General features: G+C 35.5%; 1 protein-coding gene across 5 annotated transcripts in view; it reads left to right on the top strand.

Annotated features, from left to right (window-relative positions):
* The first annotated feature begins 18,863 nt into the window (after positions 1-18,863).
* Positions 18,864-20,735, top strand: part of LOC148616265 (uncharacterized) — a 36,348-nt gene continuing 34,476 nt past the window's right edge. For all 5 annotated transcript variants that reach the window (XM_088583147.1, XM_088583149.1, XM_088583146.1 and 2 more), the window contains exon 1: positions 18,864-19,011. The gene's annotated coding sequence lies outside the window, so the exon portion shown is untranslated. The remainder of the gene's footprint in view (positions 19,012-20,735) is intronic.

Here is a 20,735-nt window from a genome sequence, read left to right as displayed (position 1 = left end):
GACCGACCAAAATCCATTTGATGGTTTGACTGCACAATTAGCTAGCTTGTCGAATTCAGTTAATGTACAAACAGTTCTTAACCGTATTAAACCTTTTTATGGGGATTCAAAAGATTTTAAAGGTTGGGTTAAGGCTCTAGAAAAACATGCTTTTATCAGTAAGATACCTGCTATTGAAATTAAACATTTAGCTTTCTTGACTTCGAAGGGTTATGTAAGTGACACAATTCAATGTAGGCTTACGAATTTTCCAGGAGAAACTTGGGACGGGTTAAAGAAAGAATTGAACGCTCGTTTTGGTTCTGTTTCTGATGCTCATTTCGCGGGAACAATGCTAAGAAGAATTAGGCAAAAACATGATGAAAATGTTCAATTGTTTTCTGAAAGGTTATTAAATCTGGCTGAGGAAGCATATGGTGATCTGCCGGGGGGAATTGATGCTCATGAACGTGAAATTTTGGGAATTTTTATTGATGGGTTATTAGAAGATTCACTTAGATTGAAATTAATGAGGGAAAATCCTGCTGATTTTGCAACAGCTGTTAAAAGTGCCACTCAAGAACAAAATTTAAGGCAACGATTTTCATTAAGAACAGATAGAGTTCATCACTGGTCTCAGTCACGTGACCCTAATGCTAGGCAACGCTTTGATAGGCAGTATAGGCGTCCCTATAATCACAATGTTGATCATGAAGAATCCTCACACGAACCCATGGAGGTTGATAGCTTTCAAAGGTGTAATAAGTGTAATAAGTTTGGACATAATGTGGAATTTTGTAGATCTTCCTCTAAATTACCTTTAGGGCAACCTCATAATTTCAGAAATGGTTATAAACGACAGGAGTATTCACAGGCAGCACATGTACCTTTACATAATCCAAATTTTTCAGACCACAGATTCAGAAATGGTCCACGTGTTCCTTTATATAATCCACAGGGCTCTGCTCAAAGATTCCAAAATTGGACTTTGTTAAAATGTTATCGATGTCAGAAACCTTGTCATATTTCAACCAATTGTCCACTTCCACCACCTCATAGAATTCAGTTAAACTAAAACCTTCTCTTTATTCCGGAAGCGATAAGGGGAAGAAAATACGTGTCAAGAAATTTAAAAAATTGAAGGGTCAAAATTTTAAAATTAATTTAGCGGGTACACCAAGTTCCTGTTTAATTCGAATTCAAAATCGTTATCTCCGAACTCTTATCGACACTGAAGCAGAAATTAGTATTTTGAATAATAGAATTTTTAATTCTTTGAGAAATAAACCACATTTGAAATTTGTTAGGGTGCATGTTCAAGGGGTTGACGGGTCTGCATTACATGTTCAAGGAGTTTGTGAACTTCAGTTTAAAATTGGCAAGGAAATTTTGACACATCAATTTTATGTGGTTAAAAACGTAAATAGGAATATTATTTTAGGCAGGGATTGGCTTCCAAAATATGGGGTGAGGTTATATTATGATTTGCATTCTTTGAAAATTAATAGTTCATATGTACCTTTAGAGAACGACACGCGTATAGCTTCCATGGTACGATTGTCGGCTAGCACAGTTTTAAAACCTCAACGAGTGTATGTCTGTCAAGCTAGATTAAAGCATAACCCGAGTTTTAAAAAATGTCAGTTTATTCAAATAGAAGCTGCAGATGCAGGGTTTCTTGCTTCTCATCCGGGTATTATGTTAGGGAATAGTTTAGTTCAAATGCGTCAAAGTAGACGTTTTCCACTCATGATTGCGAACAATACAAATCAAACGGTACATCTTAGGCGTGGGTGTTTTTTGGGTTACGCTCATCCAATTTCCGATGAAACTATATCGGAAACGGACATGTCGAATTTTGTATCACGGGGCGAGCCGGATATAAATATTGAAATCAATGCGGTTAGCAAATCTGAATTAGAAAATCATGTCCAGGTACCACATGAATTTAGGGATCAAATTAATGAGTTGATTATAGCTAATGAGGATGTGTTCGCACAAACTGATAGGGATTTAGGTAGGACTAAGACTTTGAAAATGTCCATTGATACTGGGGATCACCCACCAATTCGGTTCCGTCCGTACAGGGTGCCATTGCATTATCGTCATGAAGTAGATGAGTGTATTGATAAAATGCTTGACGCAAATGTAATCAAAGAATCTGATTCACCGTGGGCTTTTCCTTTAGTAGTTGTAAAGAAAAAAGATGGGACTTTGAGAATTTGTTGTGATTTTCGGAAATTGATCAAAATTACAAAGACTAAGAGTTGGCCGTTGCCTTTGATAGACGATATTCTCTCGCTGTTAGGAAATGCAGTGTATATGTCTTCTCTTGACGCCAGATCTGCGTATTGGGCAGTTGAATTAGATGAAGAGGCTAAGCAGAAAGCATCCTTCACATTGTTAAATCACCCAGATTTGTAAAAAGATTTTATACTCACAACTGACGCAAGCAAATATTGTGTAGGGGCAGTTTTATCTCAATTAGTCGAGATGCCAAATGGACAAATGCTTGAGAAACCCATATATTTTTTATCACACAAATTAAATGAATCCCAGGTTAGATACAGTACCATTGAAAAAGAAAGTTTCAGTATATTTTATGCTTTACAAAAATTGGATCATTATTTGCATGGGGCAAGATTTGTTATTCGAACAGACCATCAACCGTTGCGTTATATTTTTGACTCACCCATTCAAAACAAGCGCATTCAGCTCTGGGCTACTTTTATTTCTAGTTACAATTGTACAATTGAATATATTGCAGGCAAAAACAATTTAGTGGCGGATTTTCTTTCACGGTTGCCCGCAGACAGGGCTGCTGTTGATAGTAATGAGAATTATCAGGAACTCGATATAAGTGATCATGCTTTTCAAGTCAATACTTAGAATTCTAATCATTTTGAGCCACATGTGATACGCAAAATCTAGATTTTAGTCTTGATAATAATCGTTCTGACGAGTTGGATACAATAGATTTGAAAGCTGAACAAGCGAAAGATCAGACCATTGTTAAATTGAGAGACGATCTGTTAACTGGCAAAGCAAAGAATAGCGTTCAAAATAAGTTTATTGTAGCTGAAGATGGTCGTTTATATTTTTGTCAAATAATGACACAGCCCCGACAATGCGCTTGTACGTTCCTTCACACATGCATGAAATTGTTTTCAAGGCGTTTCACGATAACATGGGTCATCCAGGTTCGGACGGAATGTTTGATGCACTGAATTATATTTCTACTTGTGTATCATGTCAGACTAGAAATTTGAAGAAAATCAAACCACCAGTACAGCAGACTGGCATACCACCTTATTCATTTGCTTGTATTGGCCTAGACCTCAGTGGACCTTATCCGACTACTCTTACCGGAAACAGGTACGTCATTGGTTTTATTGATTTATACAGTGGTTATCCTGAAGCCTTTGCAGTAAAGTCTAAGAATGCTGATAATGTCATTGAGCTGTTGGTTGAGCATATTATCAACAGGTATGGTTGTCCTTTGCAAATAACAACTGATAATGGTCTTGAAAATTGTAATAGTACGATGAAAGAGACTCTTAAGGAAATACGAATAGAACATGTTAAAACCAGTTTTTACCATCCTCAAAGTAATGCCAAAATAGAGCGTTTTCATAGAACATTACATGATATCTTATCTAAATTAATTGCAGACGATGTGCACTCTTGGGATTTACATTTAAACCATGCTTTGGCAGCCATTCGTTTCAATGTCAATGAGTCTTTTAGACAATCTCCATTTTTTGCTTTATTTAATAGGGATTGTGTTCTTCCTTTAGATAATTTGTTAAAACCTCGTCGAAAATATGAGGGTGAAGAGTTTCATAAAATTATCCTCCAAAATCAACATCGTACTTTTCTGGAAACTTACAAGATCATGAAAAAATCTAAAAGGAAACAGGCGGAAAATGCCAACAAAGGGGCTAAGGTCGTGGCATTTCAAATTGGCGATCCCGTGTATTACAAAAATCATCGCAAAACAACTAAGTTACAAGGCAATTGGCGGCCGTATTTTCGGATTATTGAAAAGAGAGGTCCTTTTACTTTTATTATTAAGAATCAGTTAGATAACAGTACTACTAAAGCTCATGCTGAACATTTAAGATTAGCACCGTTGGAATGGGAAAAACCAAAAGTCACAGGAAGAAAATTACGTAAAGCTAGGTATATAGTACCTCCAGAGACGTCAGAAATGGATAGTCAAGGTGAGTCAGACTCAGGAAGTTCAGATCTACCAAATAACGACGCGACTACGTCAGATGATAATATTCCCTTGGCTCAATTAATTAAACCAAAGAGGCACAAACGGGTTGTTAAAGAGGAATCCACTTCGTCGTCTGAAGATGACACCCCATTAGCTAAGCGTTTTTCAACTCCATTCGTAAAAGGTATCAAAATTAAGCAGAAATCTCCTTCTGAGACTGATATAGATACCGATACGGAAGTAAGTACTACAACTTCATCTGGTGAATATTCTTCTCCTTTTTCTTCATCACACTCTGATAAGTACATTTCAGAATCCGTTTCGTCGAAGGTCGGTTCAACGGGATCAACCAGGCCTTCAAGCAGTGGAGAAGAGATGTCAGTGGATGCTGTTACTCCAAAACATATACTTCCATCACGTAAGAAACGTCGTCATCCTAAATCCTCAAAAGGGAATGAGACGTTAAAATTGACTTTAGATGTCTTGCAAAAGATTGCTTTGCAGTGCGTTTAATTCATTGTCATATTGATCTTGTAGTTCTGTTGTCAATTTTATTGTGCACAGTTAAAGTTTTTATTAGTTGTCTGTGAACAATTTCAGATGTTCACAAAAGTTTTCATTGTAGTCATATCATTCATTTTCATTGTTTATTTTTTTATTCATTTTGAAATCATTAGTATGGTTCCTTAAAGTTAACTAGAAAATGGTGGTTCAGATCGAATTCAGTTGAACTCGTTGGCATTTAGCCAAAGCTTTAGAAATTATCTGTTGTTATAACATTGGGTTCGTGTATCATTTATGCAGATGGCACCATCCTTGTATGCGTGTGATCCAGTCAAGTTGACGCTATTGGCAGCATATCTTATTCAACCCGGGAGAGGATTGCCGGACGTGAGCCAGACAGAGATCGATGAGGTGGAAGATCGGATGAGGCGATGGCAGAGAAGATATGGGCTGTGTGGTCGAAGGGAGACTCTCGCGCATTACCTAGCGGACAAGGAAGCAATGTGGACCTGGCTGCACCGCCAGCCGACATCGACGACGATGCTTAACAGGGTGTTGAATGTGTTCATTCCCTTACACGAACTTTGTGTTATTTTCAGGGGTATTCTGTCTCCGGAAATTACAGGTATCATTTGGATGATGTCTCGTGGGGGTCATCCAGATCAGGCGAAGGCTGAGCACAGGCGTCGGGTGCGAGATTGTAATTTTGAATTACAGATTGCGGTCGCGGCCTGTGTATCTTTCGATACTGATTTGGTTGATGAGCACTGCCTTCGGCCTGTGGCTATTCGGAGTCACGTGGTATTTTTTCGGGCATACCATGGCATTCGGCGGAACAGACTGGCCGTCAGGGAAGTGTACGAGGAGACCCTTCGCCATTGGGTGACTCTCCACCACCCAAGAACAATTCACAAAATCCGTGAGTGTTTGCGTGTTTCGGTACGGTTAAACACTTGTCGAGCCAACAGGTCCCATACTGCCAACCGCCTCCTGCTGTTGACCGCGGGGCCATTTTGCGGACGCCGGCGTAATGAGAGTAATGTGTTTCAATATTACTCTTTCCACTATCCTAGTGTGACATTTGTCGAATAAAGAAATTGGTTTTTCCTACCATTCGTGTATTCTTTGTATTACTAGTGATTTTAATTGTAGTTAGGCGTCACCCTCGCTTTCATGTTTGCGCCTTGTTATTATGGTCTTACTTTTGGAGTGGTTTAATTATTATGTCTGGCGCATATTTAGTCGTGTTCTTTTAATTGGTTAGTGTGTATAATTTTATTAGTTATTGGTTTTGTTTATTGTAGAGATGGTGGTGTTCCATCTGGTTGTCTTCCTGCTCATTGGAGGTGCGGTAGGCGTCACGATTCATGAAAATGTAGTTTTCCAAAAGGTTAATACGGTCACCATGAGCAAGTCACAATGGCTAGTTACGTTTGTCATAGATTTACAACCTTTTCAGTCCTTTCTAGATTCATTATCCATATATTTAGGTCAGGGTACCATTGCAGTTCGTCAAATGTTAAATTTAGCAGTTGATCGTACCAATCCTTTGTATGCGGAAGTGTTATCTGCTTATTCGTCACTTGCTGTTGAAATTGCGAGATTAAATACTACTAAACAACTAATTCAAGACAGTTTCGTTGATTTTAGCATCTTAGGGGATAGAAGGAAAAGAAGCCTTATTCCAATCATAGGTAAAGCTTTAAGTTTTCTATTTGGTACAGTCTCTGAGTCTGATTTGAGTTCTATTCGGCGCAATATTGGTAATTTGGCCCGTAATCAAAACAAGATTACACATGTAGTGTCCGAAAGTATCTCAATTTTAAATATTACGAGAAATGAGGTCTTCCAAAATAGGGAACTTTTGAATTCATTGGTCACTAAATATAGGGGTCTCATAGGTCGTCTGCAAAACAATACTGAACTTTTAAAGAAACATATTGTAAGTGTAGAAAATTTCATGGTACTTAGTTTTCATTTGCGGGATTTAGTTAAAGAACTTCATTTTATGATTGAAAAAGGTTTAGTCTATTTAGATAATTTGAAACTTCAATTAAACATGCTATCTTTAGGCCATTTATCACCTTCACTTATTACACCTTCGGAGTTAAGACACCTGTTACTGGACGTTCAAGGTCATTTACCTTCATTTTTACAATTATCTTCCGATCCCAAAAAGGACTTGTGGAATTATTATAAATCTCTAACATGTTCAACTTTAATTCAAGATGATAAAATTTTAATTATTTTTTCTTTACCTTTGCTTGATTATCAAGGAGAATTAGAAATTTTTCAGGCCCACAATTTACCTATTCCTATGATGTCTAATCGTATTGGTAGATTATCACTGATTGCGAAGTATAAATTAGAAAGTAATGCATTGGCAGTTATAAGGCTAGAATAGCAATATGTGTTGTTAACTTCAGATGAATTAAAACAATGTTCCAATTCATTAGTCGGATTTTGCAACATTAAAAGTCCAGTCTACCCAGTAAACTTAAGTAAGACATGCATTATTACTCTTTTCATGAAAAACAAAAATATCTTAAATACACGTTGCCAAACACTCATTTATCCTAATTCGATTCTACCTATGGCAGATCACATACGGGAAGGTCTTTGGGTAATAGCCACACAAAAAAGATTAAGACTCTCTGTAGTTTGTCGTCATCCTTCCCAATGGTCTACCACAAGAATAAATCCACCTATTGGATTAGTAAAGTTACAAACTTCTTGTTCTGCTACTAGTGATTTTTAACACTTTTACCATATTACAAGGGTGAAGACCGTTTTCAAAGTTCACAACCATTAAAAAGATTAATTGAAATTTAAATGTGTCTGAATTCACAATATGGCAACCTTTTCATTTAGCTTTGCCTAATTTTACTATTGATGAGCTTCCTAACACATTGCAACATATGGAAACCATACCAATGGCGAATTTAATCAATCAGTTAAAAGATTTACGAACAATTGATACTAGTTTTCAAATTCCAAATTGGGGGTATGCAGGTATTTCATTGTTAATTGCCATATTAATTGGGGTTGGAATATTTTGTTATTGTCGACAAGCTAGTTTTTGCAGACACTCATGGTTGGCCAGAAAAAAACAGAGGCAAGTCTGACGAACATGAAGCAGCTGAAAATGGGTATAAACTGGTGCCAACGGTGTCGACAGATGCTGACTCTGGGTTACGTGATAGACGATACTGCGATTTAGACGAAAACAAAGTAGAGACAGTGGTCATGAAAACAGTCTCCAAGATATATCCTTCGTTCGAGGCGCAACACAATGGTTAACAACCCTTAGCAGTGATGGCAATTAGACGGGAGACGAATATGGCAAACTCACACAAACTGACGATACTATATAATCATAGAACAGAGGAGAGCTGGAGCGCAGTTGACGGTGTTAGTGAATTTGTAGCTGTATAACCGAACTGTTAAAATTTGTAGCTGTATAACCGAACTTTTACAATTTATAGCTGTATAATCGAACTTTTACATTATATAATCATGGAGCAGAGGAGAGCTGGAGCGCAGTTGACGGTGTTAGTGAATTGATAGCTGTATAATCGAACTTTTACATTTTATAATCATGGAGCAGAGGAGAGCTGGAGCGCGGATGATTTGTAAATAAACTCATTGATCTGTTATTATATTATTGAACTTGATGTTCCAGTAACGATAGGATCGGAACTTCATTTATCATCTTCATGCGGTGTCGGACATTGACAATTCATGTTTACAATTGCAGTGATTAACAATCAATTGGACAGACATACCCAATATTAGACAGTGTCCCAATGCTGGTAGTTCTGCAATTGCTGAGGACTTCACTCAGATTCGTACTCATCTTTATATAACTTTTCTCATTTGATGTGTGCCTAGTTTCTGGCGACGGATTTTTCAAAATAAACTTGACTGTACACAATTAGCGAGTACTACCACAATGCAAGTACGGTTACCGGCCTGTTTGCTGAATTATCTACGATAATTCTTTGAGAAAGGGAGGAAATATGATAGGACAGTACTTAGACATTATTGATTAAATTGTTATTGTTGAGAAAGGGAGGAATGTATAATGACTTTAAGAATTAATATTGTCTATGTTAACTATAAATTGAATTATATGCATGTACGGAAACATGTACGGGTAAATTCACATTGATTGATGGATGTGTCTTATATAATTGAATGGTATGTATATTTGAACATGTTGTGTGTTCGGGGAGCGTAACAAGTGGTGAGCAAGTCAAAAGAAATGCAATTATACCTAGAGGTCAGAGAAATACTTGTACACAAATAATAAATCGGCGGGTAAACTGGACACATGGAATGTTTGTGTCCAGGTTCACATTGATTGATGGATGTGTCTTATATAATTGAATGTTATATATATTTGAACATGTTGTATATTCAGAGAGCTATTCAGAGAGCTCGCTTATACTCTTGAACATGTTGTATATTCGGAGAGCTCGCTTTTACTCTTGAACATGTTGTATATTCGGAGAGCTCGCTTTTACTCTTGTAATAAACGTTACAGTCAGTTTTACTTGTCTTGGAATTATTCATCCGTACCAGATTCTACCACAGGGTCTTTCCCGCACTGTTTTTGGGCAGTCCTTCAAGTTTCTTCTCACGAATCATAGAATTCGGTTACCCTTTGTTACAACAGAGTCGACATGTTGGTCGCTTGTGAGGCAGCTTGTTAGTTTAACTTCTTGCTGCTTGCTGGAGTCCTCCAATTTTCAATTTCAATTTCAAATATTTTATTGACTTAAAGTACATCAAAGGGATTGGAAAACAGGCTATGCCTATATACATCCTTAGTTTTTGATATTATTGCTTTATTGAACAGGATTTTATTTTTTCTGGACAAATGAACAATAATTGTAGTTTATCGAAATGATAAAATCTAGAACTTTTAAATCATTTTATAAAGTTTGGATGTTTGATATTATATTCATTGTTTTGAAGAAATATATGATTATTCTAAGTTACATTAATGAAGGTTGGAGGAGCAGCAACCGGAAGAATGTGGAAAAACAATACCATGTATATTATAAATACGAAAGGCGAACCCTTAGCATTATTATAGGTTATACATCAATGGACATCTGATCAAATCGTTTTGTGTCGGATATATATTGTAAAACAGTAGTTGCGATGTGTGCATTCTCCACCGGAGACAGATTATCCGATCCACATAAAAGGAAATCAAGAATGGGGAATCGATCAGGATAGTTCCTGAGATCATCTAGTAATACCGCATGCGCTCTGGTATAAAAGGGACACACATAAAAATAGTGAAACTGTAAGAATTCTCAATATTGTGGAAGCGCTTAAAATCTTGGGGCTTCGATATTAAGTCGTTTCAGGTTCAATACTTTACTTTGAACAAAACTATCTGTATGAAAGAGGAAAAATGCCCTGTAATAAAAATACAAATATTATAGCACAAATTACAATTTTACATTTTACGCTTTAAACATTGTAACAAACATATAAAGCAAATACAATGAAAAAAATAATACTTTATGCAAAAATCACTTCACATGACGTTCGAATATTAAGTAAAAATTACGGGAAATGAAAAATTCGTTTCATCTCAAAATCACCTGATTGTGCATAAATAAGTCAATTAACCAATATGTTCAAATTAATCCGATGTGCCAAGAAATATTATTAAAACATATAACGGGTATGTTCCGTAAATTAACATTGATTGTTGGTGCTTTCCGCCTGAGCAACACTATTAGGTTATCTTCAGGCAACCGTAAATTAACAAACATATCTGGAAATTATTTTTTTTTTAAATAAAGATAACTATACGTGTATTGTGTATTGTACGGCTCATTTGCGATCAGCAAATTACCAAATATACGTGTATTGTGTATTGTACGGCTCATTTGCGATCAGCAAATTACCAAATATCTATAATTTTTGTGACTTTGAAAATCGCACAAATCATAAAAAATAACAATAAGATATATACAAAAAGATCTACCTCACATATCGTGCAAGTGACACGGATAATTAAGGACATCTAGACATCATCAAATACATCTATATCTTTCACAAGCATAAGTGTTCATTCTGTATAACAAAAATAATTATTATAAACCTCTGCTAATCAACATGTAGTAACAAAAATACACTTTGAAATATAAATTCAAGATATTTAAATCCCGTATTTAATAGTCTATTTACCCTTAAAACAAAATTGCAAGAAAAAAATGAACATCTTCCTGTTTACTGTTTATTAGAAAAAAAACTCAGCCGCAGAGTACTGCGTAACAGGAGTATATAAATGTATATATAAATATAAAGTACATACATATAAACACAAAATATCACACATAAAGTTATCAAGACAATATTTTCACAATATTATTGCATACAAATAGCATATCTAATTAAACATCTTTTGCAGTTTTTGCATGAATATCGACACATTTATTAATACCTTTATACTGCAAAATTTTATAATGCCATACATTTTTTCTCTACTTGGATACCTCGTATAATATATTGGTATAAACTTTCTTCTGAAGTCTAAAACTACATTATTATTACACTCACAAAAATAATGATATTCGTCCCCAAGACCAGTTCCACAAATTCTACATATTCTATCTTCCCTTGGGATATTCCTCCACCTCCCCGTTTCAATGGGAAACTTTATATTACATACCCTTAATCTACAAACATTTATCCGGTAACTCAACTTTAATTTTAAAAGATAATTCATGTTTAAAATTAGAATAATATTCACCTCTAGACGAGTTGTTCATATCAATAAACCATTTTTGAATAAACTGGTCTTGAAGACGCTGCTTAACGTTAATTTTCATAAGATTATCGTAAACATTCTCTTGGATATTCCATATTTCACTGAGTCCACAGTTATCAAATATAGATTTTAAATAGTTAATCCACTTAAAAAAATTATATTCACCATGTTCACACATGTAGAATAATAATTTGTATAATTTGCCAGACAGTTTATTTTCACTAGAAGCTAATTTATGCCAAAATCCAACCATTTTCAGTTTGATCTGCAGTTCAAGTGGAAATCTCCCAAGTTCCCCATAAACCTTAAAGTTTGGTGTAGATGATCTAACACCCAGTATACGTTTGCAGAACTGAAGATGTAATTTTTCAACATTAGCCTTATTTTCAAACCCCCAAATTTCCGAATATGTCAAAATAGGAACAACCAATACATCAAACAATTTTAATTGCAGATCAATCGGAATGGAAATATTTTGAATCTTTTTATATAGTGCATAAAGAGCTTTCTGAGCTTGGTCCACCAATATTTTCCGCGCTTGGACAAAATTTCCATTGTAATTAAATAAAAGACCCAAGTAAACATAGGAGTCTTTTATTTCTATATTTTGATTAAACAATTTAAAAGAAACATGTTGTTGTGATTTCCTTTTAGAGAAGATAACAACCTTTGTTTTTGCTACATTTACACTCAATTTCCAATCAGTACAATATTTTTCAAAGACAGAAAGTGCCTTTTGTAACTCTGGTGCCGACTCCGCAAAAATAACAGTATCGTCGGCGTATAAAAGAATAAACAACTTTATATACATATTAAGGTTGTCCATAACCTTTTCACTCAACATTTTTAAACAATCCACAGAGTTTTCAGACAAATATTCTTCCAAGTCATTAAGGTATAAGACAAAGAGAAAAGGAGATAACTTTTCTCCCTGCCTTACACCAATTTCACAAGGAAAGAATTCAGTTATTAATTTTCCACTCTTAACACAAGACTTAATATCAGTGTACATATTCAATATAACATTAAACATTTTCCCACCAATATTATTTTTTACAAGTTTTCGCCAAAGTCCCACCCTCCACACGGTGTCAAATGCCTTTCTAAAATCTACGAAGGCACAAAATAATTTTTTACCCGAATTCAAATATAATGAAATTAAAGCATGAATGACGAACATACTATCCTGAACAGAATAACCCTTTCAAAATCCACCCTGGGCATCAATAATAAACCCAATCTCATGTGACAATTTATTAAGTCTCGAATTAAGAATAGAGGTAAACACTTTTCCCAGATTTGACGTAAGACAAATTGCACGGTAATTATCCAAATTGCTTGGGTCTCCCTTGTTTTTGTATAATGGTTTAATTATCCCTGTTAACCAAGAGTTTGGAATAATCCCCGCATTAAGCACCAGATTGAAAAGTTTCATATAAATAGGCAGGAATTGATGTACCGTGCTTTTTATATATTCATTAACTACTTCATCGTCCCCGGGAACTTTACCATCGCATAAATTTTTCACTGCTGACAAAATTTCGTCTTCTGAGATTTCCCTATCTAAAATATCAATAATATCGTTATTCTCTGTATTGTCTAATAAATCTTCAATATTGTCTTCCTCTGCGTCATCGCTCTTATTTAGCGATTTAAAATATTCATACAACTGTTCAACTGTGATATTTACATCATTCTGAGACCCCCCTTTATCTAATCGTTTCAGAATTTTCCAAAATTTCTTAGAATCTTTTTTCGACAAATCCTGTAAATCAGATTCTAGTTTATGTTGAAAATCTCTGAAACTTTTATTTAGTTCAGCCTTATATGCCTTCCCTGAAATCTTCATATCATTCTCTCATGCAAATGTCTCGCCTCGTACATGTATGCGTTCAACCGTTACTGCTTTGTTATTTTAATGAAAAGTTTGGCTAAGAAATGGTCATTTAAATTTTTGAAAAATAAACGTTACTATTCCTAAATTATGTTTTATTTTATTTAAACGGTTATAATATTTAGACATTCTCTCTCACCCGCAAACCGACATTCATGAAACTTTCATACCGGATAAAAATATTAATTTAAAGGATTTTTAACAAATGACAACATCAAAAGTATAGGAAACCTTTCAAGCCAATATAACAATAACATAAATGTGATGAATTTATTTGACAAAAATCCAAGACGGGAAAGGAGTCATGGCCATCGCCACTATACGTCACCTAAGTTACATGATGTCTCCGTAGATGGTCTCCTTCCTTTCATACAAAAACCTCTTGGACTTCATCACATTAGAACCAAACTTTATTCTATACCTCTCACTCTACTACACTCCCTTTACAAAACAAGTCTTGACACTCCTGTTTCTGACCCCACCTCATCATTATACAGACTTGTTGCCATCATTTTGGATATTGGTTTCCACAGACTCTTTAAACCAGTTTGTGTGAAAACTCAAGATGAAGAAAAACGATCATTTCTTCCACTACCGTTTGTCAACAAAGGTATAGATGCAATTAATTTGGCTAACATACTCCATCACAAAAACGTTACCAACAAAATTCCCCCATATTTCAAAGACAAATCCATACCAATTATTTCATATTCCTATACTTCACCCATCGCATCCAAAATTTTCAATTATAAAAGGTTATTGCAAAACCTCGAGATTGAGGACTTCAAGGCTAAACCACCAGACTGTTCTTGCAAAACCTCTCCATTCAAATATGGTCCTTCTGGTCACGTCGTTACGGGAGATTTAACCATTATCGAAAACGAATCTCTGCGTAATATCCTTTCTAAAGGTCCCAAGTACCGTGAACCACGCTCCATAAATTGGAATTATAACTTTAAAGTTCTTATGGATGCCGTCGAGGACTATGCAAGAAAATGGATAAAACGAGAACATGAAGACATTGATTCTCTGTCAGAGTGGTTAAAGGCCGTGAGGTCTTTAATTTTGAAACGAATGAAAGTTTTAAGTAGGTCAATGAGTGCCAAGACTACATCAGTTTTCAAAGACCCCGATGTAGCAAAAACATTGTCTACTATACATGACAAATATGTTGTCGTACCAGCAGACAAATCCCAAAACAACATTGTTTTTGTCTGCAAAACGTTTTATATCCAATGTTTATTATCAGAGGTAGACGTAGAAAATAATAGCAGTGATAAGATCTACACTGCTACCACTCTCTCCAAAGAACAGATTGTAGAAATCTGTGCTATCCTCGTTTGGTCTCTCTACCAAGGACGATGATTGTGATTTACCGTCTATGTACTGGATTCCTAAACTTCACAAGAATCCATACAAACACCGTTTCATAGCTGGATCTGCAAAATGTACCACCAAACCACTTTCAAAACTTTTAACTTCTATACTCACAACTGTCAAAGAGGGTCTACAGTCCTACCACAACACTTGTTACTCCCGTAGTGGTATTAATTCAATGTGGATCCTGAAAAAATCGAAAGATCTTTTGGATACAATCAGTTCAAGACTATTATCTGAATATAATAGCATTAAAACCTATGATTTTTCAAAACTGTATACTTCTATTCCCCATACTCAGTTAAAATCCCGACTTAAAAACATTATACATCGTTGTTTTTCCAAAAAAGATGGTACACCTAGATACAAATATATAGTTCTTGGAAGAGATTCCTCATACTTTGTAAGAAATAATTCCAAATCATCTTCCAAATATACAGAGGAAGATGTTTACAAAATGCTGGAATTTTTAATTGACAACATATTTGTTCAATGTGGTGGACGTGTTTTTCAGCAAACGGTCGGCATTCCAATGGGAACAAATTGTGCTCCTTTACTTGCTGACCTATTCCTTCACTCTTATGAGGCTGACTTTATAGCTGATCTGATCAGAAAGAAAGAATATCGTTTGGCTAGATCCTTCAATCTCAGTTTCCGCTATATAGATGACGTATCATCTTTAAACAATCCTAATTTCGGGGATTTGATACATCGCATCTACCCAAAAGAGATAAAGGATACTACAGACACTGTGAAGTCAGCCTCATATCTTGACCTACACTTAGAAATCGATGGTAAACGAAAACTATTCACCAAACTTTACGACAAACGTGATGACTTTTCATTCAGAATTGTCAACTTCCCTTTCATCTGTGGCAACATCCCTTCGGCTCCTGCGTATAGAGTGCTCATATCACAACTCATACGTTATGCCAGAGCTTGCCGAAACAACGCAGACTTTTCGTATCGCGCTAGAACTCTAACAAATAGGCTTCTGGAACAGAGTTATGTTGCTACAAGATTGAAGTCATCACTACAGAAGTTTTATGGCCGTTATCATGAACTCGTGGATCGTTATGGTGTATCCATCAGCACCATGAAAACTGATTTATTCAACGGGTCATAGTTTTCCTTCCCTCGTTTGTCTACCCCGGACTTGACTTTTTATGAGCAACTCGGCGGGTGTTTCTAAAAAAGCAGAGGACGCTTACCCTACCGGTGCACCTGGTCCATGCTCCCAGTTTTTAGTGGAGTCCGAGTTGCTCATTTAATTTTGTTACTTTGTATGTATGATTTTAGTTACTTTATGTTCTTTGTTGTGTATGTCTGTTTTCCATGTCTGGTCTTTGTCCCTGGATTACATTCTTTTGATTACCGCTATAACCTTGGTTCCCTTGATTACTCTTTAACAAAAGTAGGCAATAAATTGAGCATGCAAATATAACGAACCTTACTAAGTCATCATGCTGAATACAGTTACTGATTAGAAAAGTTTCCAAGATATATTATTTCCAACCAAGACCTCTATCAAATTCTTATAGGTGTTGTCAAGTCGGAAACTGAATGGTGAGTGCCCCACGGACAATACTAATTACCCGCCAGAATAAAGTGTGCAGTTCAAGCAAGCATAGAATGGAAAAGACCGAATCCAACCGAGAAAATACGAAATCTCAAACTGATAGAAAAGAAATACCAGGTTCGAAATGTCTGTCCGTTACGTCGTTTAGGTCTAGGTCAAAACGTTAATTTCCATCTGAAATTAACACACATATAAATTGAAATAGGTTTTTATTATCTATGAAAATAAATATCAAATACGAACAAAATTCAAATTTAAGATACAAATAAAATATAAAATACCAGTAATTTTACACACTATCACAATATTTTCACCGCATGCACACTCCGAGCTCTCAGACAAGTGTGAACGAAAAAGATGATGGTTTAGATTCCTAATTTCATTGCGAAATTGACATAAAATAATGTTTAGTTTACGAGGGCCCACCGATTAGTGACTGGGAGGTTTCTTTATATTTGTATTAAGTTTTTTTTTCTTAAATAATGAAAGTGACGGCACGTTTTGAAAATCATGGTCCAAATCATTCCATAGAGCCAGTGCACTCGGGAAAAAATTGTTCTTGTATGACTGAGTATTGGATCTAGGAATATTGAAGAATCGTGGGTTTCTGTTAGGATAGTTTTCCTCGATATGTATGCACGATATAATATATTCAGATATGTAACTGGGAAGAAGTCCACTCAAGGCTTTAAACACAAATATAAGTTTTTGTTTTCTGCGTCTTTCCTTGAGTGAATCCCATCCCAGTTCATTATAGTTTTAATCTAGATTTGCCTCTTCGCAAGCCAGTCACTATCCTAGCAGCCTCGCGCTGCACAGATTCAATTAGATCCGATTCTTGGTTAGTGCAATTATCCCATACGAGATTACCATATTCCAAAATGGGTCTCACGAACCCGATATAAAGCTTCTCTAGAGAATCGCGATCAAGGCTGTGTTTGAGCATCCTCAAGACGTTCAACTGAGCACAGGCTTCCGAGTAGATATCGTTAATATGGTCTCTCCATATACCCTTCGAATTAAGATTCAAACCGAGGTGTTTATGAACCTGTGTATTTTCTAAGGCGTCATCATTCAAGTATAATGTCGGAATATCATCATATAGTCTCCTAGTAAATAGCATGGACTTTGTCTTATTAGAATTAAACGTAACTCCCCAATCCGTAGACCATGTATATAAACTATCAAGGTCAGAGTTAAGTGATTCGGCAGCTATTTCTTGATTATCAACGATACAGTATAATGAAGTGTCATCTGCAAACAGCTTCATTTTATTAGAGACAACATCTATAATATCATTGACAAACAATGAAAATAGGTAAGGTCCTCAAATGGATCCCTGCGGTACACCAGCATTGATAGATTTCCAAGTTGAATGCTATCCATCCATGCATACGCGTTGCTTTCTATCGAATAAATAACTTCGAAACCAACCAAAGAAGTTATTTTTATGCCATATGTTTGCAGTTTATATATTAGACCAGAATGCCAGACTCGATCGAACGCCTGGGAAACATCACAAAATATAAATCGAACGTCATTTCCCTTATCCAAATTTTTCATAATATCGTAATAAATAATCAATAGTTGATTCACGGTTGAATCCTTCTGATGGAATCCAGATTGATGATCTGTCAAAATATTATTTTGGAGTCCTCCACTTCAAGTGAGTGACCATGGAGTTGGTAGTGCGTCTGAAGTACGGGTCTGGTATTGTTCGGACTGATTCTGATGACAGTGCATTTTGATTGGTTAAACTTCATCTGCCATTTATCCTCCCATGTCTCGAGGGCAGTGAGATCTTTTTGTATATTAATGTGCTGTTAGCTTGGTTGTAGATTATTCTGAACAGGATGAAGTCGTCGGCAAATAATCTCGTTTCAGTGTGGTCTAAGGACTCTGGCATGTTATTAATATACGCCAAGAATAAGAGAGGGCCTAGTACCTATCGCTGTGTCACACCTGACATTACTTCTGCTGGTGTTGACTTTGCCCCCTCTAGTACTCTGGTTTCTGTTGTTCAAGTAGGCTTTGAATCATGAGATGATGTTTGTATTCACGCCATAGTAGATCAGATTGTGAAGGAGTCTGATATGCGGGACTTTATCAAAAGCCTTGGCAAAATCAAGTAATATATAACGTCCACTTGGGCTCCTGTTGACAGATGTTTAGCTATCTCCTGTATAGTTACTATCAGTTGAGTTTCTGTTGATCTTCTCTTCCTGGAGCCGTGTTGGGTATCTGTTAGTATCTTATTCTTGTCAAGATGCTTCATGGTGTTTTGAATTATGTGTTCTAATATTTTACAGGAGATGGATGTAAGAGAAGCGGGTCAATAGTTTGCTGGGATGTGTCTTTCTCCCTCTTTAAATACAGGTACTACAAGGACATCTCGCCAATCTTGTGGGACTGTGACAACATCGATGGAATATTGATAGATATGGGTCAGATGTGTAAGTTGCATGAGGAGTTCTGATTTCAAAAAGCGGATAAGTCCAGGAACCTGAAAAGATCAGGGTACTAGACATCATTAGATACCGGATATGACGTAACATAAACAAATATGGTGGACAAATATTTCGACAGCTTTGAATGAAATATTGGCGGCCCATTCACGATCACTTTTAATGAAAAACGATGTATTGTCCATTCCTTATAAAGTGAGTTACATCTCCCTTTTAATGTATTTAAATAGTATCAAAATTACTGTGTATCATTTTAGATGGAAAACAAAATTGCATACTGATGAAGGAGTAGTTCTCGTCAGCATTGGCAGCAAGTAATTCTCGCCAAACCGACTTTTCGTCCTCTCCTATCAAAAAAGTTACTCTACAGTTATCAAATTTGTTAACTTTGAGATATATGTATAAGGATTTCTGTAGGAATTTTGTAGGCTCTTATGGTTAAATCATTGTCATTTTTTATCCCATAGAAAGATTTTTGTTTCCACAGGTAGAATTTTTGAAAATCACCTTCTCTATCAATTGATAGCGAGTGCCACAAAGCGGTGTGAGCTCTACCGTTGTTACGTGTACTTTCTAAATTTCCCTTAAGGTTCCCCAATATACTAAGGAAAAAAAAGTTGTGTCCAAGAAGTAACCAAAATTGACTGTCCTTATGGAGAAAATTCATCATTTGATTCAATCAAACAAATGCCTATTAGTTGTTAGAGAATGCCAAATTTTGTTGAAAAATGCCAAGAATGAAAATATCTCAAACTTACCAAATTTTTATAATTTTAACCATAAAGTTACTGAATTCATTAACACTAATAACAGTTACCAAATTCAATTCAATAACAATAACAAATTTGGAGTTTTTCAGAACTGATTAGTCATTAGATTATTTTCTCTTCCACCTGACTTGATCTCGAGAAAGCAGCATGGCTAGAGGCAATGAACCAGTTCATGACCTTGTCACGGCATGAGAGCTCTTCTACTACATCTCATATTGAGAAATTACTATCATTCCTCACGATCAGAAAATAATGGTTTCCAGTGTGAACATTTAATGAAATAAATATGTTTGCCTGAAATAGATTGCGAGAACTACTCCGTGACTAGTATGTGAAAAAAAATAACATTTGATGCTGCTTTTTGTTTCATTATCTTATTTCCAAACATTTTGAATTTATACAGTTCTAAGATATCCTGAAAATTAAAATTACATACATGTACATGTAGTCATGTATTTTAATTGAAATTTTACATTTTTAGCTCACCTGGCCATAAGCTATGCAACTGAGCTGATGCCATCACTTGGTGTCTGTAGCCGTTATCTTTTTTTTTTTTAAACTCTTCTCCACTAATTCTACTGAACCAATAAGAACCAAACTTGGTATAAACGTTCCTGTGGGTATTCTTCACATAATCGATGTGGGGATTTTTTATCAGTTGAAAAACATGGCAATCGTTTCTAAAAATAGAAAACTATAACATACATATGTATTTCTTCACAAAACGCCATTTTTTTATTGTCACATTTAAAATATAAGTACATATCATAATGGGAATGATACTATCCTGTTTACATTGTACTAGAATGAATATTAAAACATTGCCATATTTCTTTCAAAATATCAAAAAAAAAGAATGCCAAGGTCCATTTTATTATGCATGTATTCAAGTGTGTTATATACATGTAAAGTCAAAATACCACTTTACATAGAAATATATTACAGTGTAAATGTTTGTTATGCAGAATTTTGGCTATACTATACAATACAGCTCACAGCATAGTCTGATAAATACCAGGTATACCACCAATACCTGGCATACCTAGCACAATTCTTAGAAGTTTATCTCCCTTATTTCTAATATACAATTCATTAATTAATTGGAAGTAAATTTTGGTACATGTATCTCAGGTAAATTTTACCTGTTCA

The sequence above is a fragment of the Perna viridis genome, chromosome 5 (genome assembly GCF_037379345.1).
Source record: "Perna viridis isolate PV_CMFRI_1.1 ecotype Kerala chromosome 5, ASM3737934v1, whole genome shotgun sequence".
NCBI lineage: Eukaryota > Metazoa > Mollusca > Bivalvia > Mytilida > Mytilidae > Perna > Perna viridis.
This window is presented reverse-complemented; position numbering and strand designations above follow the sequence as displayed.